Below are 26941 nucleotides of genomic sequence, written 5' to 3'. Positions count from 1 at the left end.
TCCTGTTTATAATGATAAAAAATATATAAAATTATATATCTAACAAGACTGAATAATTCTAACAAACTTAGATGTCAGAAGTAATTGTGTGGCACTTCGACCTCGAGGGGTATGGAGTATTGCTTTATCTTCGTCAGATAATTCTAACATCTCTGTCATCTTGGTGTCAGCGTCTATTGATTGCCCTTTGGCATGTAGCTTGTCAAACATCTGAAACCTAAAGACAAAGAATTGAGCTTGAAAAGAGCCAGAGAGAAATGACACCTGAGCTATAGAGGGAACAGATTCCGGAGACAGCTGACTTCTCATCGGAAATCATGGAGGCAAGAAGAAGTGGTACGGCATTTTTCAAGTGCTGAAAGGAAAGAACTGTCAACTTGGATCTCTCCATGCAATGAAAGTATCCTTCAGGAATGAACGGGGAAATCAAGATATTCTCGGACGGAGGGAAACTATGGGAGTTCGTCACCAACAGATCTATCTGCACCCCACCCCACCCCACAACCCCCTCCAAAAAAGGAAAGGAGGCTCACGAAACAGAAAGGAAGAAGGAACGTGGTATGAACCAAAGTAATGCAACTACTTTCCTTCTACTTGAGTCTAATTAGGCTTGGCAGTGGAACAGCAATGCCACTGACTGAGGTGGTTCTGGACGTATTTAGAGGAAACATTTAAAACGATTATATCGTAAACGGAGGAAGGTAAGGGAACGTACGGGGAGGTAAGGTTTCAACAGCCAACCTGGTGCAATGAAGCCACAGGTGGACAATGATAAGATAACATATATTTAAATAAGAGCCACTAAAAAACTACACAGAGAGATACACTAAAAAACACAGAGGGTAGCCATTCATGTTCATATGAAAAAACACAAAACAAAGAGCACCTGTCAATTTAATCATGCAACTATAAAAGTAGCACAAATGCCTATTTCTCCTTTTTTGTCTTAACTACTTTAAAGACATTGGTATAATGAAATATTACTCAGTCATAAAAAAGAATGAAGTTCTGATTCATGCTACAACATGGATGAACCCTGAAATCACTATGAGTGAAGTGAAATAAGCCAGAAACAAAAGGACAAATATTACACGAGCCCACTATTATGAAATACAGATCGGCGGTTACCGAGGCTGGGGAGTCGTTGCTTAACGGATACAGAGTTTCTGTTTGGGTGATGAAAATGTTGGTAATGGATGGTTGCACAACATTGCCAATGCATTTAAAGCCACTCAAGTGTGCACTTAAAAAATGGGAGAATGCTAAATTTCGTTGTATGTATGCTCTCACAATAAAATTGAAAGCAAGCAAGCAAGGGCATGAAGCCATTTATGTTTGTAATGTTTTGGAAATAACAGCATAAAGGAGATATTGGACTAAGGAAATGACACCAGATAATTCAAATCCAAAGGAACAAATAAGGAACTTCAACAGTGTAAATGAGAAGGTTAATACAACAAATCCTATAAATACATACCTGTCCTATATTCTCTCAGCTTCTCTGAAAGACCTAAAATTATATGAAGTAAGAATTATAACAGTGTATCGCCGGACTTGCAACAAATACAGATGTAACACATACACACACACATCTTCCTCATTAAGGAGGAAGAAGACGTAGAGCTACATAGAAATAATGTTTCTATATCTCACTGGAACATAAGTATCAAAGAGGGATATTTTATCAGTTTAAAACGTTAGACCCATCAGGGAGATGTAACAAATATAAACATAAAGGCACCTAAAAACAGAGCATCAAAATACATGAAGCTAAAACCAACAGAATTGAAGGAGGACACAGCACAATAGAACATTAGTAGCTGGGGACTTGAGTAACACACTTTCGATCATGGATAGAACAATGAGGCAGATCACAAGATCAAAAGGACAGAGAAGCCTAGAACAAGACTATAAACCAATCAGAACAAACAGGCATCTGTAAAACATTTGACCCATCAGAATATGTATTCTTCTCAAGTGCACATGAAACATTCTCCAGGACACACCGTATGTTAGGTCATAAAACAAGCCTCAATAAACCTAAAAGGGCTAAAATAGAATAATGGTCTCTGACCACAATGAAAAGAAATTAAAACACCAATAACACAAAGAAATTTGCAAAACTCACAAATATTTGGAAATAAAACAATACACTCCTAAGTAACCAATGGGTCAAGAGAAATCACAAGGTTAATTAGAAAATACTTTGAGATGAGTGAAAATGAAGACACAAATTAATGGGACATGGCCAAAGCAATGCTTAGGGGGAAATTTATAGTTGTAAATGCCTATGTTGAAAAACAAAACCTCAAATCAATAACCCAAATTCTACCTTAAGCAAAGCAAGCAGAAGGGAAGAAATAATAAAGATTGGGGTAGAATAGAAGTTAATGGAATAGAGATCAGAAAAATAGAGAAAATCAGTGAAACCAGATGTTGGTTCTTTAAAAAGATCTACAAAGTTGACAAACCTTTAGCTAGTTAGTCTGACCAAGAAAAAGAAGCTCAATTACTAAAATGAGGAATGAAAAGGGGGACACTACTACTGACTTTACTGTAAGAAAAAGGGGGTTAAGGGAATACTATAAAAAAATGAATATGCCAACGACTTAGCATAGCTTAAATGAAACAGACAATTCCTAGAAAGACACCAACTACCAAAAGTCACTCAAGATGAAATAGAAAATCAGAATCTTCACAAAGTTTCCAAAAACAGAAGAGGAAAAACACTCCCCAACTCACCTATGAAGCCGGCCTTTCGCTGATACCAGAACCAGACAAAGGTGTCACAAGGAAATAAAACTACAGAGTATCTCGTAGACACAAACATTAGCCACAAAATGTAGCAAACTGAATCCAGCAACATATGAGAGGGGTTATTCACTGTGATCAATGGGCTCTGTCCCAGGAATTCAAGGATGGCTCAATTAATGTAATATACCGTATCAATTACAATAAAGGCAAAAAACACATCATCATCTCAGTAGATGCAGACAAATCAAGAGGTTCTGACATAATTCAACACTCCTTCATGATCAAAACACGCAACAGAAGAAGAGTAGAAGGGAACTCTCCCAACCTGATAAAGGGAGTTACAAAAAAATACACAGCTAATGTTACATTTAATGGGAAAGAATGAAGGTTTGCCCACTCAGATCAGGGTTTCTTTCAATGGTGATGAAATGTTGTAAAATTTTTTGTGGTAATGGTTGCAGAACTCTCAACATACTGAAAACCATGGTATTGTACATATTAAATGCGTGAACTACACAGTTTGGAAATTATGCCTCAATAAAACTATTATTTTTAAAAAGTTAAAAAACACTATAATTAATGAAACACGACAGATAATTTATGAAAAATGTTCAAGAACCCACAGGAACTCAGAGAGAAAAGAAAAGAAACAAATAAGCAGACAACAAACAGAAAACAAATTATTAAAATGACAGACTTAGGCCCTAACATATGATTACATTAAATGTAAAAGGTCTAAATACACCAATTAAGAGAGAACTTGGCTGAGTAGATTAAAGAACACAAATTGTATGCCGTCTACAAGAAACTCACTTCAAATATAATGACATAGTAAAAGGATGGAAAAAGCTGTATCATGCAAACATTGATCAAAAGAAACCAGGAGTTGCTACAGTAATAACAGATAAAGAAGATTTCAGAGCAAAGGAAATTACCAGAGATAGAAACAAACAAACAAAAAAAGGTTGAATCCAACAAGAAGCCACGTTGATCCTAGTTGTGTATGCCCAAGAAAATCCAGCTGCAAAATATGAGAAGCACATACAGGTAGAACTGAAAGGAGAAAGCGAGACTTCAATATCCCTCCCAGTAATTAATGGAAGTGAACAGAAAATCAGAAGGATATAGAACTAAACGGCACCATCAACCAACAGGATCTAAGTGACATTTACACAATACCCCACCCAAGAAGTACAGAGAAGACATTGTTCTCAAGTGCCCGGGGAACACGTCAAGATGGGCAATATCCCGGAGCACAGTACAAACATCAACAAATGTAAATGAACTGAAATCGTACAGACTGCGTTCTCTGACCAGAATCAAACTAGAAATCAGTAACAGAAGGGTAACAGGAAAATCTCCAAACACTTGGAAAGAAACAACATCCTCCTAAGTAATCAATGGGTCAAAGAGGAGATCTCAAGGGAACTTTAAAGGTGCATTTAATTGAATGAAAGGAAAATACAACAAATCAAAATCTGATACAAGAAATCAAAATTTGCAGCCTAAGCAGTACCTGCAGGGAAATGCCCAGCACTAAATGCAAGTATTAGGAAGAAGTCTCACGTTGATAACAAAGTCCCTACCCACGAACCCGGCAAAGAGCAAAATGAGCTCAAAGCAAAGCAGAAGGAAGGAAATAAAGATCAGAAATCAATGAAACTGAAAGCAGAAAAACAGAGGGACAAAAATCAATGAAACAAAGAACTGGTTCTTTGAACAGATCAATAAAACTGACAACTCACTTGCAAGGCCAACAAAGAGAAAAAGAGAGAAGACACGAATTATCCCCCAGGAATGAAACGGGGGAAATCACCACAGTTCCCGAGATATCAGAAAGACAGTTACACTAGAAACAAAGCTATGTAAACACGACAACTTAAGATAATATTCCTCAAAAAACACAAACTACGACAATGTACCCAAATTTAAATAACCTTGCAACTAAGCAAATTGAATTTGTAATTTTAACCCCAGCCCCCCAAAAAATCTCTAAACCCAGAGGGTTTCAGTGGAGAATTCAACAAAATGTTTAAAGAATACCAATTAAACACAATGTCTTCCAGAAAACCGAAGGAATACTTACCTGATTTTTCAAAGCTGGTAATACCCTGATACCCAACTAGACAAAGACATACAGAAAAAAGAAAACCACAGGCTAAAATTCCCCATCCACTCAGGATGAAAAAACCTCTCAGAAAAATGTTATAGAAGGGAGTTGGCAGTGAAATAAGGGGGAAAAAAGGCATATGGATGAAACTGTCCCTATTTGCACATAACATGATTATCTATGTAGAAAATGCCAACGAATCTAAAAAAAAAAAAAAAAAAACCTCCTAGAATTAATAATGAGTTCAGCAAGGCATCAGGATAAATACACCAGAAGCAACTGTATTTCTATAAAGTAATAATTGCCGAAATTAAATATACTGTACCATTTATAATCACTCAAAAAGGAGAGAGAAAAAGAAAGAGTAAGAGAGAAAAAAAGGCAAAGAGGGAGGGAGGGGGGAAGGAAGATGGATCTAGGTTTAAATCCATAAAACACGTACAGGACTTACATGCTGACAATGCAAAATGCTGATGATAAAAATTGAGATCTAAATAAATGGAGTGACATACTGTGTTCACAGATTAGAAGACTCAATAGAGATGTCATTCCTCCCAAAGTGACCCGAGGTTTGATCCAATTCCTAGCAAAATTCCAGCAAAGTATTTTGTAGATAAGACAAGACTACTCTAAAATGTATGAGAAAGCAAAGGAACTAGAGTACCTAAGACAATTCTGAAGAATGACATGGGAGGACTGGAGCTAGCTGACTGCGAGACAAACAGCCCCAGTCATCCAGACGGCGTGGTGCTGACAGACAGACAGACAGACACACAGATCAGAGGAACTGAGTCAAGGCCCAGAATCAGACCCACATAAACATGCTCAGCTTGTCTTTTACAGAGTCGCAAACCCAACGCAGAGGAAAAGCACCTTCTCGACACGCTGTACTTGAGCAACTGCACAGAGGCAAAAAGATGAACCTCAACCGAAGTCTCACCTTACATAAAAATGAACTCAACCGCTAAGCTGTATACTTGAAAGGGTTAAGACGCTTAATTTTAGGTTGTATATGTACCAGAATAAAACAGGAAAAAGCCACAGAACTGTACAACACAAAGAGTGTGAACTCTTGTGTAAACTCTGGACTATAACTACTAATGAAAATGCTTCATCAACTGTAACACAGTTACCACGCTAATGCAAGATGGTAAAAATTGAGAAAACTATGTGTTATGGCGGTGATGAATGGCAACTCGGTACTTTTTGCATGATTTTGTGGTAAACCTATGCCTGCCCTAATGAAAAAGTTAAACAAAAAAATTAACTCAAAATGATTCAGAACTTAAAAGTACAAAGTAAAACCAGGCAAAAATGCAGGAAAAAAGTCTTCAGGCCCTAGAGCTAGGCAAAGGGTTCTTGGACTTCAACACCAAAAGCACAATCCATAAAAGTAAAGAATGATAAGCTGACACTTGATCAAAATTAAAACTGTTTGCTCAGCAAAAGACCCTGTTAAAAGGATGAACAGACAAGCTACAGACTGGAAGAAAATATCTGCAAACCACATATCCAACAAAGGACTAATATCTTGATTACATTTAAAAACAAACAAACCAACCTCTCACAACTCATCAGTAAAAAAAGAAAAAAGCCAATTAAATTTTCTAAAGACAGGAAGAGACATTTCACGAAAGAAGATCTACAGAAGGCCAATGAGCACACGCAAAGAAGCTCAACATTGTTAGCCGATAGGGAAACGCACATTAAAGCCACAGCGAGCCTCCACCATTTACCCATCAGGGTGGCTAAAATGGAAAAGTGACGACACCGAGGGAGGACCACGGAAACCCGGTCACTTTCCGAACTGGAGAACAGCTCAGTGGTAGCCAGGGGTTACCGAGGGGGTGGGGGTGGGGGGAGTGGCCTCAGTTCACATAACCATAAAATCCACCCATGCAAAGTACACTCCATCCCCTTTTATGGTCACACGGTCCACCCCACAGCGCTATCGCTTTGTTTCTCTCTTTGCTCTGTATTATTTGACTCTGTGTGTGCATCTGTAATATCTCCAAAAAAGGTTTTTCAAACAACAACAAAAACTGCACTGCTCTGTGGCGTGTCAGCTTTTTGAATGAAACTGCCACAATCCTTGTTAACTTGAACAGCCTTTTCTAATACGAAGTTGAATTAATTGACGGATGTGTCAAGAACCGGCTAGTCCAGGCCCAGCTACTGGTGGACACACGGAGCTCTCAGGGGCACACTTGTCTCTAGTTCCGCCCCCGCAGACTGGCTATGTCTCCGGGTCTCGTTCAAGAAGGAATTCTCTCTGGTCACCGGCATTTGTACATGATTTTGTGGTAAATGTACAACTGCCCTAATAAAAACGTTAAACCAAAGACGGTCCTGCGCACCGTAGCGGGATACAAGAGGCGCGTGTGTGCACGTGTGTGCGTGTGCACATCGTACATGCCATGTCATGTGTTCTGGCTTGCCGATGTGCTAAGACAAGCAGCCCCCAAACCCCTGCTCCCAGGGAAGTTAGTCCCAGAAGCCAAAGGCTGGGACGGAACGGGGCGCAGCCGTGGCGAGCACGGCGACTCCGGATCAAAAAGTATCGAGGCCATGTTCCTCTTTATCGAGGGGAAAAGAGGAGTTCTGTCTTTAAGTGCAACGTCTGGTTTTTCCAGAAAGTGAAAGACGATAAGGGGACGATAAAAACTGAAATGGAAACAGAAAACTGCAGGTTTACAGAAAGTGACCTCTGAATTCCCCTTGTCTAAAATACTTACAAATAACGAGGCTGAAAAATGGCAGCAAAGCGTGCTAACATTTGGACAGAATTTGCTCCATTTTGATGGTTTTTTCATAAGAGAAGTTTCTGGCAAGTGCTTTACTACAGGTGGCTTTCTCTCTGTTGAAGGGCTTTGGTCTGCCCTGCACATGAGGGAGTAAAACGTCCCTCTTTCCCGCCCTGTAATCTGCCCTGAAAGCAGATCCCCCATCTCACCAGCTACCTTCTGGGCTTCCTGTGAACCCTGCCGTGCCCTTGACTACTCACAAAATAAATTACTTTTTTAAGGTTCCTCTGTTCCAAAGGAGCTAAGGCTCCTTCTGAGGGTGTTACTGGTTTCTAAGTGTAGCAGACTTTCCTATTTCCCCTCTGAAGAGTATTCAGCCCGCTAGACCCCCCACCCCTGGCGCCCCAGACTCTCAGGAAGTTACTCTGCCTCGACTGACCAAACCCCTTCTGATAACGACCCGATTCTGACTTCCCCAAACCAGACCCCAAATTAAACAAGTGATGCTTTTCCCACCTATGCCCTGGACATCGTAAGGACGTGTCTGGGGCTGATGTGCGGGGAACTTGGGGTGGCTTGACGGGCTCTGCATGTCTCGGCACCGCGGGCAGAGGCGCCGTCTCCCGGGCCGGCCTGCAGCGGGCACGGCGACGAGGGGACTCTGTCTCCCTGGGGGGTGGCACCCCCACTGCCCAGCATCTAAGAAATCATTACGTGGTGCCCAGTCCACCCCCCACGCCCCCAGCTCAGCACTGCCAGCCACACACGGTGTGAACACATTCCGTCTTATCGACAGGAGGCTCCTTGGGGTGGGGACTGGCTGTCCCCGCGGTGGGCACCTGGGGCTCCATGGAGGCGCCCACACCGGCTGTCCTGACCATCCTTCACGCACGGCCAACAGGCTCCTCCCTGAGACAACGTCCACACGGCACCCGGGGGCAGAAGGACTCTCGGACCCCTAGTCCTCAGGCAACTCCCCAGCCCGCCGCCCAGGGTCCGGCCCCGCTGTGAGAAGTGGGGGACAAGGGGGCCAAACAGGGGGCACTGGGCCTTCCCGCTGGAGGAAAGAGCCCGAACACAGAGCTCCCTCTCTGACCCTCTGTTTAGCAGACTCTGCTTCTCCAAAAGAAAGGAGACGCTTCTTCATGGTTCCCTGCTCTCCCCAAGTCCTCAGGATTTGGAAATAAACACTTGCCCAGAGTTTCCACTTTTCAGAGTAATAGCAGCATCTGCGGCGATTCAGTGAGAAGCCTCCTCCCCCTGCTGCCTCCACCCCACCACGGCCTCCTCCCCACCATGGCCTCCACCCGCTACGGCCTCCACCTCGCCACCACGGCCTCCACCTCACCATGGCCTCCACCTCACCACGGCCTCCACCCCGCCGCGGCCTCCTCTCCACCACGGCCTCCTCCCGCCGCGGCCTCCACCTCACCACGGCCTCCACCTCGCCACCACGGCCTCCACCCTGCCGCGGCCTCCACCTCGCCCTCCTCTCCCCACGGCCTCCTCTCGCCGTGGCCTCCACCTCAGCACGGCCTCCTCCCCACCACGGCCTCCACCTCAGCACGGCCTCCTCCCGCCGCGGCCTCCACCCCACCGCGGCCTCCACCTCCCCGCAGCCTCCTCCCGCTGCGGCCTCCACCTCCCCACGGCCTCCTCTCCACCACGGCCTCCTCCCGCCACAGCCTCCAACTCACCACGCCCACCTCCCACAGCAGCCTCCATCTCACCACAGCCTCCACCTCACCACAGCCTCCTCCCCACCATGGCCTCCACCCCACCACGGCCTCCTCCCACCATGGCCTCCACCTCACCACATCCTCCTCCCACCACGGCCTCCACCTCATCACAGCCTCCTCGCCATCCAAGACCACACCTGGCCTGGCCTGTGGATAAACTGCCCTTAATCAGGCCTGATAACGCCCCTAAGGAGCCAGCTGCAGAGCCCCCCAGGAGAACTGGCCGGGGTTGCCTGCAGCCCTGCCAAGGAAAGGCCCCCCATGGATTTGACGCCTCAGGAGGGAGCGGTTTCCCACATTTACAGGAATTGCTGCCCTGGCTCAGAACAGAAGCAATAAAAATGCCCTCTGGAGTGACCAAGGCGTGGAGAATTCCTCTTTCAGAGCCTCAGGGCGGCCCAGGCCCCATGGCCAACCGGCAAGCAGCTCCCGTCGCGGCCTCACAAGAGCGAATCCCACAGAACATGAGACCGGCTTTTCTAAGGCACATATGAGGAGAGTATTTATGACCACAAAGGGGATGGCATTAAAAACAGCAATTAGGAAGTAGGAAGGATGTGTGTCCTTTAAGTGTCCTTGAGGAAGACTGTCTACTGCCTGGGCCCCAAGGACATGCAACCCTCTGGGGATCAGCCCTTGCACCTGCCCATTGATGCTGGCTGACCCCAGACTCGGCAAGGTCACGGTAAGTCTGAGATTGTGAAAAGGGACAGACACAAACGCTTCTGTCCAGTAGCAGAGAGAACCCCAAATGGTTGGGCTTTCCCTCGGTCGGGGAGGCAGCACTTCTGTAACGGAGCAGCAACCTCACACCCCCGTCCCTTCAACAGCGACTGCCAACCCCTGCTCCCCTAGGGCCCCGAGGACCAGCTCTTATTTGGAGTCACGACTTCAACTTCTGAAAATGTAAATTTTGACCAGACCCACATGCAGAAGGTGAAACAATAAGGCACAAAAAAGACGGACCGGAAGAGGAAGCTGACACGTGGAGAAGGGTCTCCGGCAGGACGTGGCAGCCCACATTCAGCGTAAAGGAGGTCACCGATAAAGCCTCTCCTTAGAAGCGGGAATTCAAATGACCACACGAAGAGCGCGGAGATGGCCAGGGAGCCGGAGAGGACCCGTGAGAAAGGGTGTGGTCAGAGGAGCCGGAGGATGCCACACGTCCAGCAGATCCCGACAGGCGGGAGCAGGCTCATCGGAGAGAACCTCCAAAAGGCCGTGAGCGCCAGCGGGCTGCAGAGCGTCACCGCCCAGAGCTGGGGCCGGGAGGACGGAGGACCCCGGCCCACCTCCCTGCAGGTGGGGGTTCTGCACTCACCCACGACGGGGGACACAGACCACAGGCCGCAGCCAAGGAGAGCCGGACACATCCGCAACGACAGGTGACCCCAGGGGCCATCCCGGAGTCGCAGCACAGAGCCGAGGTCGGGCTGGAAAGCAAGCGCCTTCTGTGAGCAGTGTCGCCACATCGCCAGGAGATTCCAGAACCAGTTGAGTTCTCGAAGCGCCAAGTCGGGCCGTACCCGGAGCTGCAGGCTGGTTCCACAGGTGTGTTTTATAAAATTAGATCAAACTGTACATCCAGGAGGTGGGCACTTTTCTCTAAGTTACACACTAAGAGCGTGTGAAATACCCACGTGGTAATAAAAGGTAAGTGAAAGCAGCTTGGGAACCGAGTAACGAATTGAAATACTGCTTTGTACACAGAGGTGTGCTTTTACAGGTGGGACGCAGGGAAACAAAGTCACTCTGACAACACCGGTTTTTGATCAAGTGTTTGGACTTTAAACAATCCATGCACCAGCAAAAAAAAAAAAAAAAAAAGCAGTAGGTGGGGATGGGGGCAGCCAAGGCATCTACCCCACTCGGCTGAGGGCCCGCAGTGGGGGAAGCCCTGGGGCCCAGGACCCTGCATACCCTCAGCCTACAGCTAGCCCCCCCTCCAAGCCAGAGAAGCCCCAGAAGCCCCAAATCTCAGTCCCTGTGACTTCTGAATCCAGCTTCTCCGAGAGAAGCCAGTACATATTGTGTGTGTGTGTGGGGGGGGGGTCCCCTAAGTAGTCTCAGGACTCCTGCTTCAATGACATATACAGAGCCAGGCTCCTCCATAAGGAGGTAAGGAGAAACTATCAATATCCCCATTTTACAGATGAGGAGACTGAGGGTCAGAGTGGACAAGGAACATGGTCAAATTCACTTGCCCCCACTAGAACCTGGATCTTGAGGGAGTCGACACAAAGCCTCTTCATACCAGACAGAGGGACAGAAAGACCCTGGGGACCTCGGAGGCCAGGCTCAGGGCGAGACCCAGGAAGGGCGACTGTCACAGACGGAGTGAGGAGTCACTGGCCGTGTCCTGGTCCCCAGCCGCGCACTCAGAGCGGAGCCCCCTGCCCTCGTCTCGGCCTCCCCCCTGCACTGGGGTCCCGGGGGGCTCTCCAGCGCAGAGGAGGCCACGTCCTCCCTGGAGGAGGCATTGGGAGCACCGGGCAGGAGCCGCCAGCCCCACAGCTGGAGAGCCGCCGCCCCTCGGGGGCTCCCTAACGGCTCCCGCGGGAGCTCTGACGGTAAATACGTTAATCTGACTTCAATCACGGCTTTTTAAAAAAGCACACGGCACGTCAGGGCGCAGAACCGGAAGCCTGCCCATGCATGTCCGCACGTCTGTCCTGGCACAGGAGACCCCACGCACCGGGTGGGGGTCCCCGGGGGGTGACACGGTGCCAGGGAGACCGCCCTGCCCTCCCAGCTGCCCTGGGCAACGCGGGCCGGGAGACACTCGGAGGCAGGGGTGGCTGCTGTCTCCAGCACTGGCGATAAATGGATTTCCTCAAAATTCAAGAATAAATAAATAACCAAGCCACTGCGTTTGTCGTCACCACGAGAACAGCACTTCCGGCCTCGAGGTCACCTTCTGTCGTGGCTGCAGAAGGCCCCTGCGTGGGCATGGGCGCCAGCCGAGGGGGCGGTGGGCACCCCCCAGGGTGTCCCCTGGGGCAGCGCCCCCAGGCATGAGCCCAGAGAGCAGGCAGACCCGGCCGCCACTCCCCACGGTGCGCACAGGTAACGGGGGCTGTCGGGGGGACAGGGGACACCACAAGCCATGAGAGAGAGAAAAACAGGTGTGCTTACCTGCTCCAGGTGAACCATTCCCAGAAGAGGGGGCCAAAGCAGGAGCAGGGTGAGGGTCTCCCCAGCCGTCCCCACCCCAGGGAAGGGAGCCTGGGGGGACACAGGCCTGGGCTCACGCAGGGGCCCTGAGGAGGGGCTCACAGGGACACGGCCCCAGAGCGCATGGAAGTGCCGCAAACGCCTTCACTCCTGACCCGTACCCCACCTCGGGGCGCGGGGCTGGGGGTCCGGGCGGCCAGTGTGGGGGGCTCGGCCCACCAGGCCCCCACAGAACTCCCTGGAGTTCCTCAGAAGCCAGCGGGTGGAACCGTCACGGCCAAAGCGTGGCTAGGAAACGGTGGCGGGGAGCAAAGCCTGGGGGTTGTCCAGCAGGGGTCAGGGAGCCCAGACCTGGGGACCACAGCCTCACCCGCCCCCTCGGCCCACCTGCAGAACCCCGAGGCCTGCTGGACCTTTGTTTCCCCATCTGTGAAGTGAGGGGGCATCAGACATGGTCCAGGGCCTGCCCGAGGCCCTGCAGGGGTCAGTGGAGGACTCAGGTGGCCCGACCCGGCTTTGGAGGTTGGGACAAAAGGGGGGACCTGAAGCCCGATGAGAGCGGAAGCGGGGAGCAGTGCTGGGGAGGCCCCAGAAGGCCCAAGCAGGGTGCCAGCCACACCCCACACCGCTGCCTCAGTTTCCTCATCTGTAAAGTGGGGCTGAGGGCAAGTATGAAGCGACCCCTTTCCTGGAGATCAGCAGTGTCACTGCCCCCAGGCCATGGCTAGAGGCTGGGCAGGGTGACCAGGTGTCCCTGGGCAGAGGCCCTACGGGAACCACGGACAGCAGGGAGTCCCCCTCCCAGGCCCTCAGCGGCTCCTCACCCTGGACCCTGACTCTTGGGTCCCCCAAAACCCGTGACAGGGGTCAGGCAGCGACCTGCGCCCCAGACCCACTGGGCCTCACAGGCCCCGGGCAGCAGAGCCAGCCACGGCAGGGAAGGGGGCACAGCCGGGAGGCAGTGGGGGGCTGGACAGGGAGGGGGCAGCAGGCACTGCCCAGGCATGGGGGTCAGACTGGCCGGGAGCTCCCTGCCCTGTGTCACTCCGCTGAAGGACCTCTTGGACACCCCGAGGGGCCGTCGCAGGGGCTGCGCAGGGCTGGGTAGGGGCCGGTCCCCCAGGGACTTCCGCCTGGCTTGTCCTCAGCCGTGACTCTCCAGGCCCGGGTGCCTCAATCAGGCCAACAAAGCCAAAAGCAGCCAGCGGGCCCGGGCCCAAGGGCCTGCACTGGGGGTCCCTACCTGCCACCAGCTGCCCCTTCTTGGCAGCACCTCCCCGTGGTCAACCTGTGCCCACACCGGGACACCCACAGGCCACTTCCGGGTGCTAGGACTTTGCTTCCTTCCCTCTGCCCGCCCTCCATGGCAGCTGACCCCACGCCACCGGTTTTGACATCACGGTCCTCTCAGGGCCTCGAGCTTCCGTCTGACCGTGTCACCTGGGAGCGAGGACACGCTTGGCGCTTCTGCCCAGCAGACATGAGTAACCGCCTTCCCTCCCCGAGGCCGAGAGCCTTTCTGGTGCTAGAGGAAGGCCCAGGCCCTGCTCCTCACCCCAGAACAACCCCTCAGGTGAGGGCACCCCCGTCCTGTCGCCAGCCGGGGCCAGGGTGACGGGTGGCAGCGGGGATGCAGGGGCACCTCCCGGGCCAGGGCTAAAGCATTGTTTCACCCCCACCTAAGATGGAGGGACACGGGGTCACCTCACCACACCGAGAGCCAGCTCTGCTGCCCTTCCCGAGACAGTCACAGAGCAAGGGGTGCGAAGGACAGGTGGCCGCTCGGCCTCGACCCCTGTCTGGGGCTGCACGGGGTCCCCCCACATTTACCTCCTGACAGCTGTCAATTATCAGGTTAAGATGGGTCCGCGAAGGCGGTGGGCCCCAGCCCCACCCTGAAACAGGACAGACAGACCGCACGTGACGGCTGCCACCACCAGCAGCCAGACACTGTGGGGAAGGGCCCTCCACCCCAAGCCTGCCGAAGGGGCAACCCTGTCTGCACCCCATTTTCCCACCCCGGGCCCCAAGAGCTGCGGGAGAGTGAGTTCCCGGTCTTTAAGCCACCAGGGTGTGGGTCTTTATGGCCCCCAGGGGACCCCCACATGGAGCTAGGTGCAGACCCCCCTTGGGGTGCAGACGCCCCAGGATAGTTGATGTGGGAGGGGGTGACCTGCCATTTTCCTGCGTCATGAGGAACCTGAGGACGCCATAAAACCACGGGGCCTCCCATGAGCCCAGGGGGTCCCTGCCTGGCCACCGGCCGCGTCCTCCAGCTGACAAGGGCTGGGTGGGTGGGCAAAAGATGGGCCAAGGGGGCATCTAAAGGACATGCTAGAAGAGCCTCCCAGCTGCTCACCACCCTCCCCCAGGGCCAAAACACCAGAGGCCCTGAAACTTGGAGCAGAGAAGGGAAAGCGGGAAGAGCCAGACACAGCCAGCAGAGGGTCAGGCAAAGGGGTGCACTAAAATGTCTCCTATTTGAAGAAAGAAGCTGCCCTCAGCGGACACACTGGTCCCCCTCAAGCCCCCCAAACCCCCCCGGCCCAGGAGGAGTGAAGCCCCGGCGAGCACCCATCGGCAGGGGCAGCACGGCCTGTGGAGGTGAACGCGTCCCGCAGGTGGTTTACGGGGTCCCGGGACCCAGAATGGGGAGCTGGTGGGGAAAGGTCCCAAGGCCAAGGTTCAGAGGTCAGAGGACAAGGAGGGGCAGATGGCAGGGGAGGGGGTGGGTTTGGGGGTGCAGAGGGTCCTCCCGTGGCTTCTGCTCTCAGTAGGAGGTGGGGTTGGTGGCGGGAAGGAGCAGGGAGGGAGGCTGGGAGCTGCCGGGGGTGACAGCTTAGAGAAGGGGGGGGGGCCGTCCCCAGAGAGCAGCAAACCCAGCCAAGCCCAGCCTCTGGGAGGGGAGACCCCGGCTTCCGGCTGCCCTGCTGCCCAGACCCGGCTGACCCAGTCACCGAGGCCCAGGTGGGGAGTGAACGCTTAGCAGGTGCAGGGAAAGTTCCGGTAAAGGAGGGTGGCAAGGGTGGAAACGAGGGACCCCACAGAAGGCTGTGCTCAGGAGTGGCCGAGAAGGGACAGTTTATGACGCATGTGTGTTTCACCGAGTGAAAAGCGCGATTGAAGAGACAGTGACAAGGCCATCCACAGTCCTGGAGGGTATCTGGTGACGGAGGAGAAAAGGCCCAAAGGGACAACACTGGGACATGGGAGAGAACTGGACTGCGGGCTGTAACTTTGTACCAATAGTAAGTTTCCCGGACTTGCTAACTGCGCTCCACAGGGTCACATAAAGGAAGACCCTCGTTCTCAGGAAGCGAACATGGACGTGCGGTGCTCAAGGAGAACGCTGTGTGCCGGCTGCCCTCCGAGGTCCAGGAAACAGACAGACAGACAAGAGACATGCAACAAATGCGGCACCTGTGAGAAGTCAGTAACCCTGTTTCTGTAACTGCCCTATAAGCCTGAAACTATTACAAAACAGAAAGTTTCTTTAAAAATTAATAAAAATTAAAATCGAACCATCAGTCCTTCCCGTGCACCGTCTCCTTCGATGCTCCAGGGGCCAAGGGCCCCCCACACAGCTGCTGAGCACCCCAGGGCAGGCGGGAGAGCCCTGTGGGGGGCCGCCCGTGCCAGCAGCACTTCCTGTCGGGGGCTGCCCACCCTGGTTCTTGGGGACCCTGATGGGCAAGTGCTGGGTTTCTGTGAACCAATGATGTACCCCGGGAACCCCTCGGGAGCCGTGGGCCACCTCTACCCCCGGCGGTACCCCCGCCTCTCGTTTTCCCTTTGCCCCGTCTCCCTGTTACCCTCAGGTATTTTATAGGACCCCAGGAAGGCGCAGGAAGGAGCGGGCCAGGCCAGGACGCGGGGTGGCCAGTCTGCACCAGCCCGGGGGGCCCAGCGCTTGGCCCAACCCAGCACCCAGCCCTCCACCGGGACCACCACCGTCGGTTTCCAAGACATTCCTCATGACATGTATTCACGGACGAAACTGGGTTACAATAATTAACACGGATTCGCTGCCTACTGCCCCAAAGCTTACATAACCAGAGGCGGCCCGATTTCCCTGCCGCCCCACCCCGGCTCTGCTCCCCAACACCAAGCGCCTTCTGGGTTCGCACCTGCACTGCCTTCTCCCGCCCACCCCCCGCTCGGGCTCAGCCTGCGCCAGGCCCCTCGCAGCCCCTCCTGCCCTAGCAGGGTCCATCCCCTCGTGGCCTGGCACGAACGCACTGACCAGGACAACCTCCTGCCCACGGGCCACCCTCCAGCGCACATCCTGTGCCACTGCTCATCACGCCCCCTCCCTCCCCAAAGCGGCCTGGTTTGGACAAGTTACGTGGGCCCCAGGGCACAGGGCTCGGCACTGGCCCCATGCCCAGCTCTGGCTGCCCCCTGTGCCCATCCTCGGCTCTCGGCTGCCCAAGGGATGGAACCTTTCCCGGGGCCTGGATGCGCCCTGAGCCCGTGGGAGACCTTGTTCCCAGACGTGCCTGTCTCAGAGGACTTCCACAGGGAATTGAGGATTTCATCGTGGACGACTGAGGCCTGGCGCTGCCAGCCTGGGGTCTGTGGGGTACACCCCTCAGACCCCATCGATGGACACTTCTGCTGTGAGGGGTCAGGGACATTTACATCCCAAGCCTGCCCCGTTGATGCTTCTCCACTCCAGTGGGACAGAGGATGTCTGTCTGGAAGGCGTCGCAGCCCAGGGAGGGCAGCAGTGGGTGGGGCACACAGGACCCTGTCCAAAACGTGCCCCCATCTTCCCCCGGAGCTGCCCCTGAGCCCCCCAGAGGCAGCAGAACCAGAGGTCACATCAGTGGATACGCCAACCCACTGGGTCCGACCTGTGACCTCGGCCGGTTCCTTGGAGACTCCAAGCCCCTGGGGGTCCCAAGTACCCAGAACAGTCACTGGCAGAGCTGGTAAGAGGGAACCACGGCCACCAGGCATCACCACCACCACCACATGATCTCAGCCAATGACCCCAGGCAGGGCAGGGATGGGGCTCCCCTTAGGGACAGGGAGGCAAAGGGTCCACTCAACCAACACCACCGAGCTCAGTGCCAGGCCGGGAGCACACAGCAGCAACAGCCTCCAGCCCGGGCCTCGCCCCAAAGGCTCTGCTGGGTCCACCCAGCCACGCGCTCCCCATGGCAGGGGACGAGGGACCCACACCCCAGCATCCCGACGCAGCCAAGGATGGACTGGTGGCCAGCTGGGACCCTGGGGACCAGGGACACCGCGACGTGGCCCAGGCAGGGACCCCAGCCCCAGTGGCCGGCGTGCCCGCGGCATCCTGGGAGAGCGCTTCCTTCTGGAGCTGGCGGCAATTTGCATAATATTCTTTGCAGGTTAATATCAGCTTCTGATAATGATCTCGGCAGAGCGTGGAGCCGCTGAGGCGGCTGTTACAACACTAAGTAATCATATTTTAAATTATGTTTCCCTTTATAGAAAGGTGTTGCAAAAACACACAGACATGAAAGCCGTCTGTGGAGCCCCCCGCCAACCACCCGCCCGGCTTCCCCACCCATGGATGGCTGATTGCAGCCAGGCTTCTCCATGTCAGCCGGACGGACGCACAGACGGCAGGGTCACCCCCACTCTGCAGCTGCGAGCCCCCACCCCCTGGGAAAGCCGCGGGGTCCCAGCCACACGCTCTTCCAGCAGCCCGGGTCCAGGGCTGGCCCGTCCGGAGACACCCACTTGGGACCAGCCGCCCCTCCTGCCTGAGGGCCCGACAGGCCAGAGGGAAGGGGCCCCCAGTTCCCACCACCCACAGCCCTGACCTGGTGCTGGAAACTCCAGTGTCCACCAAGACCAGCTCCCAGGCAGCGGGGACGCAGAACCCAGGAACACAAACCCTCGAGGCTGCAGCTCCTGCAGAACTTCTGTGTGCTGTCCCCCACCTGGCCAGGTGGGCTGCCCCCTCCCCACAGCACCTGGGCCGGGGCGCCCCTTCCCCGGGAAGGTGAGCTCACCCATGGGGTCCCCAGGCAAGGCTTCCTGGACACTCGGGCAGCCGTGCCACCTTCCCCCAGTGGGCCCCCCGGCTTTTGTACACACACCTGGGCAGTGACCCCTCCAAGCATGGGGGCTGCTGAATACCAGGTGTTGCGTGCAAGTCAGCACTCGGAGTCCGCCGGGGTGGCAGCGGGTGCAGGCCCAGGTGCAGGGCAGGCCACAGTGTCCCCTACTCCCCACTCCCAGGGCGCCAGGAGGAAGGGGGGCTGTGACCCCCGCGGACCCCAAAGCCAGTCTGGGATGGAGGACAGCGCATTCTCCTCCTTTCCTTTCTTTTAGGAAACGGGACCGAGTGCTCAACCTCTATTTCCTTAAAAGCTTTTTTCTCTCTTTTTTATTTGAAAAAAAAAAAAAATATCCAATTATAGCACAAATCTCTCAGCAGGGGTCAGTGTGGAAAAAGAATAGCCCAAGTTAATGGACGTGACACAGGCAAGATTAATGCTTAAAGCGTTTCAAAAGTTGTATGATGCAGATTTCATTAACATTTTAATTGTAATGTATCTTTTTAATCTTCTCTCACCCTAATGGCTTTATATCCAGAAAAAAAAAAAAGAGAAAGAAAAAACTGCTGACAACAACAAAAAGTATCAATATACAAAATTTAACCAAAGCGCTTAGCAGTGCAATGGAAACGAGATTAAATGAACAAAACTACGTTAACGCCGAGATTCGGAGCACAGAAGTCAGGGACGTTGGCTGGGGCCCCGGGAATGAATGAGAAAGATGCCCATTTCCTCCCAAAAACAGCCAGCCAGCGGGGGGGGGGGGGGGGGGGGGGGGGGGGGCACTCCCCAGGAGGGAGGGAGGCACTCTTCCAGAACTTACCAGCCCACTCAGCCTGGGGGGAAGCTGCCCTGGTCCTATGGGAGGAGGGGAGGGACACTAGAATTGGTGGGTGAGGGCTGGGGCTGCTGAACAGCCCAAGGGAGCAGGCATCAGGCACCATCTCTCAGCCCCAGAAGATTTTTATTTTCAATCAACAAACACTGCTTGGGCTCCAACCTAGCACCAGCCACTGTACCTGAGGCTTTGTGCCAAATCCAGCTCCCCTGCAGCCACCCCCCAGGCTGCAGGTTCCCGAGACAGAGCCCCCCTACCTGGAGAGCCAGGCACCCTTGGGGGACCCAGTAGCTGGGCCTGGGGATCAGCCAGGCCAGGGCCCGGGGACAGCCCCGCAGTGCCGGCTCGCTGCTCGCCCCAGTGACTATATATGGGCACTTCAGGCCCCTCGGCTCCCCGCCCCCGGCCCTGCCTGCCTCCCAGGCCCTTGGGCGGGCACTGGGCGAAGAACCAGGAGCTCAGGCCGTTCACGGCGAAGTGCCCGCCCCTCTGCCAGGGCCCAGCACCCGAGGTGGGGTGGGGGCTCCTGTAATGAGACCCTGAGCCCGCCGCTCCTCCCGGGGGCCCTGGAAACCACACCTGGGAGAGAGGCAGGCCTCCCGAGAAACAGGGCCCCAAGAAGCAGAGTCCCCTGAAGGGGGCAGGGGTCCCTCGCTGGACCTGGGTGGGCTTCCGGGGAGGGGACCTCGGAAGAGAGCCACCATCTTCTCAACAGCCCCTGAGGCGCGGCCCTCCTTGCACGGAGGCTTGCTCTCCGCCCTCCCCCAGCCTCCGCGCACCGGCAAGGAAGCTACTTTGTAGCTTTTGCAACTTGCAGCCAGGCGCGGCCCAGAGAGGGTGTGCTCACTCCTCAAGGTCACACAGCCTGGGGCTGCAGCTGAACCCAGGCTGACCCGACCTCAGCCCTCAGGCTCCCCACCTGCCTCTGACCCGGGCCCACCTGGTCCCGCCCCTGCCTCGCCCTGGGCTGAGCCCCCTCGTTCTCGTGGGCGGGAACCTGCCCCATTCCCCAGGGGGCCGCCCCAGGGCTAGTGCCACTCTGGGGTTCCGGTCCCCAAGGGACAGGATGCCCCGCGCCCCGATGGCGTCGGTGGGGAGGGGGCCCCGCGAGGACGCCCGGGGCAGCGGCTCCCACAGGCTGCGGGAGAGAGGGTGGCCGGCGGAGGGAGCCCGCGGCCGGGAGCAGCGGCAGGTGACTCCAGGAGGGAGCCCGGCCCAGCCGGGAAGCATATTTTGCAAATGACCTCATCGAGAGCCGGGCCTGGTGAGAGCGAGGATTTGCTAAAAAAGAAACTGAGGTCGTCCCAAGCCTGGCTCTGTGCGCAGCACCCGGGGGCTGCCCGGCACCCTCCCCAGCCCCCGCAGTGTCCAGCACCCCACCAGGAAAAGGCCACCCCCTCCCGACCTCTGCAGGGCCTCTGGGAACGCTGAGAGGGGCGGGAAACCCATCACGGAGCCTCGTCCAGGGCCACGGAGGTCCCGCAGACCCCCCTGAACTGGGGCTGGAGGGAGAGCCTGGATCCAATCCCACATTCCTGCCTCCACCCAGAAGGACCCGAGGGGTGGGCTTGGGGGCCCCGCTCTGCCCCAGACAGACCCCTTCAAAACAGCCTCAGTGGGCCCAGCCAAGCAGCCCACCCTTGTGGGAACAGCTCGGGGGCCCCCCCGAAGGCATCGCACCACGAGGCCTTGCTCCCCCCAGGGCCAGGCCTAGAAACCCTGCACATCCACCCAGGCTCCCCGGCCCAGGCTCCCTGCAGGAGGCCAGCAAGGGGGTCTCACTCCCCAGATGGTGTCGGGGGGGGGGGGCAGGCCGGCATGGGCACTGAAAGGCACGTGTCACGTCCACAGTGTCCAGCCACCAGGGTCTGGTGGGTGCCAGGCATGGGGGCAGCACGCTTCCCAAGGGTTCCCCTGGTTCTCCAGAGTTTATGCTCACTGGATGCAGACACAGCATGCGCCCCCACCTGCCCCCCAGGCGCTCCCACAGCCCTGCCCTCTAGAGCTCCACGGGACAGTGCAGGGAACAGGACAAGACAGCCGTCTGTGAGCCCCAGGAAAACTTGGCACTCGCCCCGGGGAAGCTGGGCCTGGGTCCCCATGGGGCAGCAGGGAGGGTGTTTGCGGGTCCAGCGTGCAAGAGGCCCTGCAGGACCTGCTGGGGGGTTGCTGGGGCTGAGGGAACCAGGCCTCCAGGTGGGCCACGACTTCCGACCTGACTGAAGGCAGGTGTTCTCTGGGGTCTGCAATCAGGGCCTAGACCCCAGAGGACAGGGGAGGGGTGGGACCCTGGGCAGGCAGAGGCCACAGCTGCCCACCCCAAGACCCGAGCCAGCCTGGATCCCTGATCCTGGATGGAGCTGGAAACCACCACCAGCCTTCCAACATGGAGAATGCACACCCAGGGTTTAGCTGGGAAACACAGGGATGGTTAGAGGCTTTTTAAAAAAATTCACCCTCAATCCACCTCTCAAACACAGCCCCAAGCATCAGGGACACTGCTTCGGTAGCACAAAACTAAAAGGTGACCCCCATGCAGGGAGCAGTCTGGGGTTCCCCTCAGTCAGAGGACGAGATTTTTCCCTTCACTGTAAAGGTTCGTCGGAGCCTCCTCCTGGCCGCAGAGCAGAGGACAGACGCCACAGCAACTGCCCAACCGAAGGGCCACTCTCTGCCCTCGCCCGCCCAGCAGAGGTGACCAGCGGCCCCTCGCTCAGCTTCGGGGGCACTTCCAGCCCTCTGGCCAGAAGGACAGGGTGCCAGCCCCTGGGTCTCACAGCCTGTTATTTCCTTCACTCGGGCTCCCCTGAAGTGCCACCGCACAGTGCCACGTGGGGGAGGTGGGGGCGTGAGGCCTGAGCAACACAAAGCAGAGATCCTGGCACCCCAGGGCACCACGCAGGTCAGCCTCGGACTGGGGGTGTGTGGGTGGGGCACAGGGAAGAGATGGGAAAGGGGAAGGAGGGAGGGGTAGAGAGACTTGGAGACTGGGGCAGGGGGACTGGGGCGTTGCTGGATGGCGAGCCCACTGTGGGCAGGGGGGGACACCAGCTGCACAAACGTCATGCCTACCAAGAATATGGAACCAGGGGACTCGGAGCTGGGGTGCCCGACTAGTCCCAAGAAATGCCATTAGAAAGGAGGCTCCAACCACCCACGTGGGCAAAACACAGCCAATCTGGAAGCCCGGAAGGGAGGAGGAAGCTGGGGCCAGCTCAGATGGCCTGGCAGGCCAGCTCCAGTTGACCCGACCCAGCGGTGGACAAATCCACAGGTTTGACAAATGCACCCAGAAAGACAGAAGTGACAGTCACCAACCCCGAGACCAAACTTCTGACCAAGCCCACAAGGGCACACGGAGGAGACCCTGGAGACCACGACCTCCACGGCATCCCCCAGAGAGGAGAAGGTGCAGCTCCCCTGCCCTGACATAAGGGGCGTCAGCTGGCCCAGAGCCCTCCGCGCACCTTGGAGAAGAGGCTTCCGCCCTAAGGCCTGAGCTGGGCAGGAACACATTAACGAGGCACCAGGTAGGAGCCCCCAAACCGTGCACCGCAGCGCGTGTCCCAGGCTGGGGAGCAGCAGGAGGCAGTGCCGCCCCACGAAGAGGCCCGCCCCGACCAGGAGGGAAGGAGGCGCGGGGCCGGCTGGGTGCCGGCTGATGCAGCGGCGCGCTGCGTCTTCGGACCCGGACCCCGGAGGGGTGTGTCCCCTAGGCCCTGGCCCGACGCCAGTCAGGCCTGGCACGTCCCGTTGCGAGGGCCGGGCTCGACCTTTCCGGCCCGGGAGCGGCCGTGTGGCCCGAGGGGTCAGAGGAAACCCGTGGGGAGGGTCGCCCGGCGCAGAGTTCCACCGAGCGCGCTGCCCCGGGGCGGGGATGCCTCCTACGGGACACCCCGGGGCCCGCCCGCCACCGCAGCTGGCGGCCCGCGCTCTCTCTGCGGGCGCCCCCCCATCCCGCGGCGGGCGGCTGGCACTGCGGCAAGGCGGCCGCGGCCCCGCAGGCTCGGCCCGCGCCAAGTTGGGCAGGGGCGCGCGCGGGCGGAGTTTGCGGGAAGTGTGGGCCGGGCCCCGCGCGCCGGCCGGGCCGGGCAAGACGCGGGACTCGCGGACGCGGGACGCAGGAGGCTCCCCGCACCCCCCCCGGCGCGCGGCCCGGACGTAAACAAAGGCGCGGCCCGCGCGCGAAGTTGCCCGTACCTGCGGCCCGCGGCGGCCTCCGCGGCCGCTCCGAGCGCCCCGAGCGCCCCGGCCTGCAGCGGCCCGGGCCGGCGGCGGCGGCGGCAGGAAGTGCAGGCGGCGGCGTCCGCGCTCCGCGCCGCTCACATGGACTTTCTCCGGCCGCGCCCAGCACCCGCGGCCGCACCGCGGCGGGGGCGGGCCGGGGGCGGGCCGGGGGCGGGGCGGCGGCCGCGGGGCGTTTAAAGGGACAGAGCCGCGCGCGCGCGCGCACGCCGGCCCGGGACGCGCCCGCTCCCCGCCCTGGCCGCCGGGTGCGCCCCCCAGCTGGGCCGGGGCGGGGCGGGGCAGACTGGGGAAGACAGAGCGGAAAGGGAACCCCGGGGGTCGTGAGGAGGCCGGTGGGGTGGGGGGGGAAGCTCAGGTCCCCGCTGCGCCCCCGCACTCCCGAGCTCCTGGCGTCCGGCGCTGCGCGGGACACTAGCGAAGCCCGGGAGCCCCCGAGCCACCCCTCCGGACCCGGGAGCGCCCCGCCCCGCGTGGGCACGGTGCGGCGCGGAGTGCGACTCGCAGGTGCGCCGCCCACCCGGCGCAGCAGCCGCAGCACCGCCGTGGGGGTTACCGGTCGTCCCGCTGGCGCTCGGGCCATCCATGTAGGACGAGGCCGCCAAAGCGCCTCCTGCCTGCGGCCCGGGAACTGCGAAGCGCGCGGACGCTGCCCGGGCTGCTTTCAGGCCAGGCGTGATCTGGGCGACCCCTTGGTGCGTCCGTCGCCGCCGTCCACCCCGCGCCCACGTGGCTCTTCTTGCCCGAGACCTCTGTCCTGTGGACAGAGGTGGGGTCTAGGCAAGGGCACGATGTAAAAGCTACCAGGGACACCTGAAGTGGAGGCTGGGGGTGAGCAGGCACTGTGATCCTCACAGGGGCATCCTGGCTGGAGGGGTGGGTGGCAGACCGTCTCCCCGAACTGAGAGGATGTAATAGAACAAAATGGTCCCCCCACGCAGGGCCTGCTCCCAGGCTGGGTCAAGGAGGCCACCAAAGCCTGGCGCTAAAGCCCTCCTGCAACACTAGGCCAAAGGCTCAGAAGCTTGGCCCCACTGACTCCTGACCTTGAGCTTGGTCATAGGCTGACCCTTGACCCTAACCTCAGGATCTGCGTGGGTGGGTAGCCCCCCAGGCAGCCTGCTCAGGCCCAAAAGTGCTCCCAGCTCCCCTCTCCTCCCGGGAGCCGCTTCTTCCTCCCCTAGCCTGGCCAGGTTGAGGAGCTTTTCCTTCCCCAGCAGGCCCCTGGCCTCTGGCCCCCACACCTGCACAGGTGGGGTGAAGGCCTGGGGCTACTCCCCAGCCCACCTTGCTCTCACACAGAGCCCAGGGGAGCTCCCTGAGGTGGGCTTCAGGGGTCCACAGTAAATGCCAACATCAGGACCAGCCAGCAAAGCCCGATCACAAGAAGGGGACCCGTGGGCAGGCAGGGGCAGACCCCTGCATGTCCTAGGAGGGCTGGCAGCCAGCCCCACTGAGGCTCGAGACTTTCAGACACTGTGGTTCCAAAAGGGCCAAGGTGAGGGGACACTCAAGCCAGGCCCAGCCAGAGTGGCACCTGCTCGGTACAGGGAGGGACAGAGGCTCCAGGGGGCCCTGGGGTGGGGGTGCATAAGCCCTGTTCAAGATCCTGCAGCCCGAAGCCACGCCAGACCCCCAGGAACCGTAAATCCAGGGCTCACTAATAGGATTTCCATCCTCAGAAAGGACCCGTGTGAGCCAGAGGCCTGCAGCCGCTTCCAGCCCTGTGACCGGGCCTGGGTTTCTGTAGGACAGACCCCCGCAGGGCCCGGGGGTGTGGCCGCCTTCTCAGCACTGGGACGAGGGGCTGGCAGTGGGGAGCCGGCTCCCTGAGGGATTTGCACATCTGATCATTTTCAGCGCTTTTATTCTCCAATTATTAAGGAAGTTCCTCTGTAATGAAGGAAATTTGGAAAACATTGAAAAGTTTTCAGGAGACAATAGACTGTCCTCCTGAACCGCAGAGCCCAGGGCAGGGGTGTGGCGGCTTTCCTGGGCGTGGAGTCTGAAATGCAAAGGCGGAATGCCTGCCGCACAGGTGCTGAGCACTCGCTTTATCTACACTGATTTTCACAACAATCCTGGAGGTTAGCACGCGCTTACTATTCAGGCTGTGCCTTGGGATCCTTATGATTTGGGGGGCTGGCAGCCTGGCTCTGAAGACGCTCCCCTGAAATGCCCACCGGGGTTTTCTCAGCTCCAGGAGGGCCGCCTGGGGCCTGGGGTCAGTGGGGAGCTTTCATGGCCTGCGCTACATTTTTTTAAAACTCTTTTCTGCGGAATCAGGCTGTGGGGGAGGAGAGGAGGAAATCACAAAAGATAAATTTGCAAACAAATTGATGACCCTCTAGGGGCTGAATTGTGTCACTCTGGAGGGCTGGAGGGCGTGTGTGCGCCAGTCCTAAACCCCCACCCCTGGCGGCTCAATGTGACCTTACTTGAGGGACTCAGAAAGAGACACAAGAGGAGGGCACGTGAAAAAGGCAGAGGCACAGATTAGTGAACAGCTACAGGCCCAGGCCCTCGGGACGGACGCAACCAGAAGCAAGGCCACAGGGACCCACCCCCCCATGTCTCGGGGTGGGAGGCGCGGCCCTGCCCACACCCTGACCGGGGGCTCCTGGCCTCCGGAACCTGAGAGGATGAACAGGTTGCTTTGTCACAGCAGCCACAGGAAGCAAAGAGAGCCACTGAGGAGGTGTGCTGGGTGGGCCCTGGGTGGAGCCTGGTCACCCAACGGTCCTCCCCTGGACGGCAGCTGACCAGTGCTGCGTGCCTTCCCTGCGGTCCCACCTCGGCCCCCTAAACCGCCCTGGCCACACACCCACAAACCCCTGGGGGTGGTGGTCCCCCGGCCTGTGTGTGGCCCTCAGGGGTCCGCGGACCCTCCGGAGTTGGCGGGCCTGCATGCTGCAGCGCCTCGGTTCCAGGAAGAGGCTTATTTCCCTCCATGAGGCTCAGAGGTCTCCAGGAGGGACCCTGAACCCAGACCCCGCTAGCCCAGCTGCCCCTCCACGCGCTCACCTGGGTGACTGACGGACGCTCAGACGTGCGGCCCGGCTGAGGGAGCCTGACTATGCCCTGGACCTGCTCCCCCCACCCCCAGCTGGGTGAATGGCAGCCCCCTCCAGTCCTGGCCGCTGCTCTTGGGCCCTGGATGCAGCCTTCTGCAGCCCCTTGCCCCTCGCCCCTCGCCACGCAGGAACGCTGCCCTTACCTGGGTCGGGCCGTGTCCTGCCTCTGCCCCTCGCCACGCAGGAACGCTGCCCTTACCTGGATCGGGCCGTGTCCTGCCT

The 26941-nt window shown here is 56.8% G+C and overlaps 1 protein-coding gene across 1 annotated transcript in view; it reads right to left on the bottom strand.

Annotated features, from left to right (window-relative positions):
* NACC2 (NACC family member 2) overlaps positions 1–23749 on the bottom strand; it is a 65375-nt gene extending 41626 nt beyond the window's left edge. Inside the window, exon 1 of the mRNA XM_037797017.1 lies at positions 23601–23749. The gene's annotated coding sequence lies outside the window, so the exon portion shown is untranslated. The remainder of the gene's footprint in view (positions 1–23600) is intronic.
* Positions 23750–26941: the final 3192 nt, after the last annotated feature.

The sequence above is a fragment of the Choloepus didactylus genome, chromosome 10, assembly GCF_015220235.1.
Source record: "Choloepus didactylus isolate mChoDid1 chromosome 10, mChoDid1.pri, whole genome shotgun sequence".
In the NCBI taxonomy this organism is placed as follows: Eukaryota; Metazoa; Chordata; class Mammalia; order Pilosa; family Megalonychidae; genus Choloepus; species Choloepus didactylus.
The sequence above is the reverse complement of the archived record's forward strand: the minus strand, read 5'-3'. Positions and strand labels throughout refer to the sequence as shown.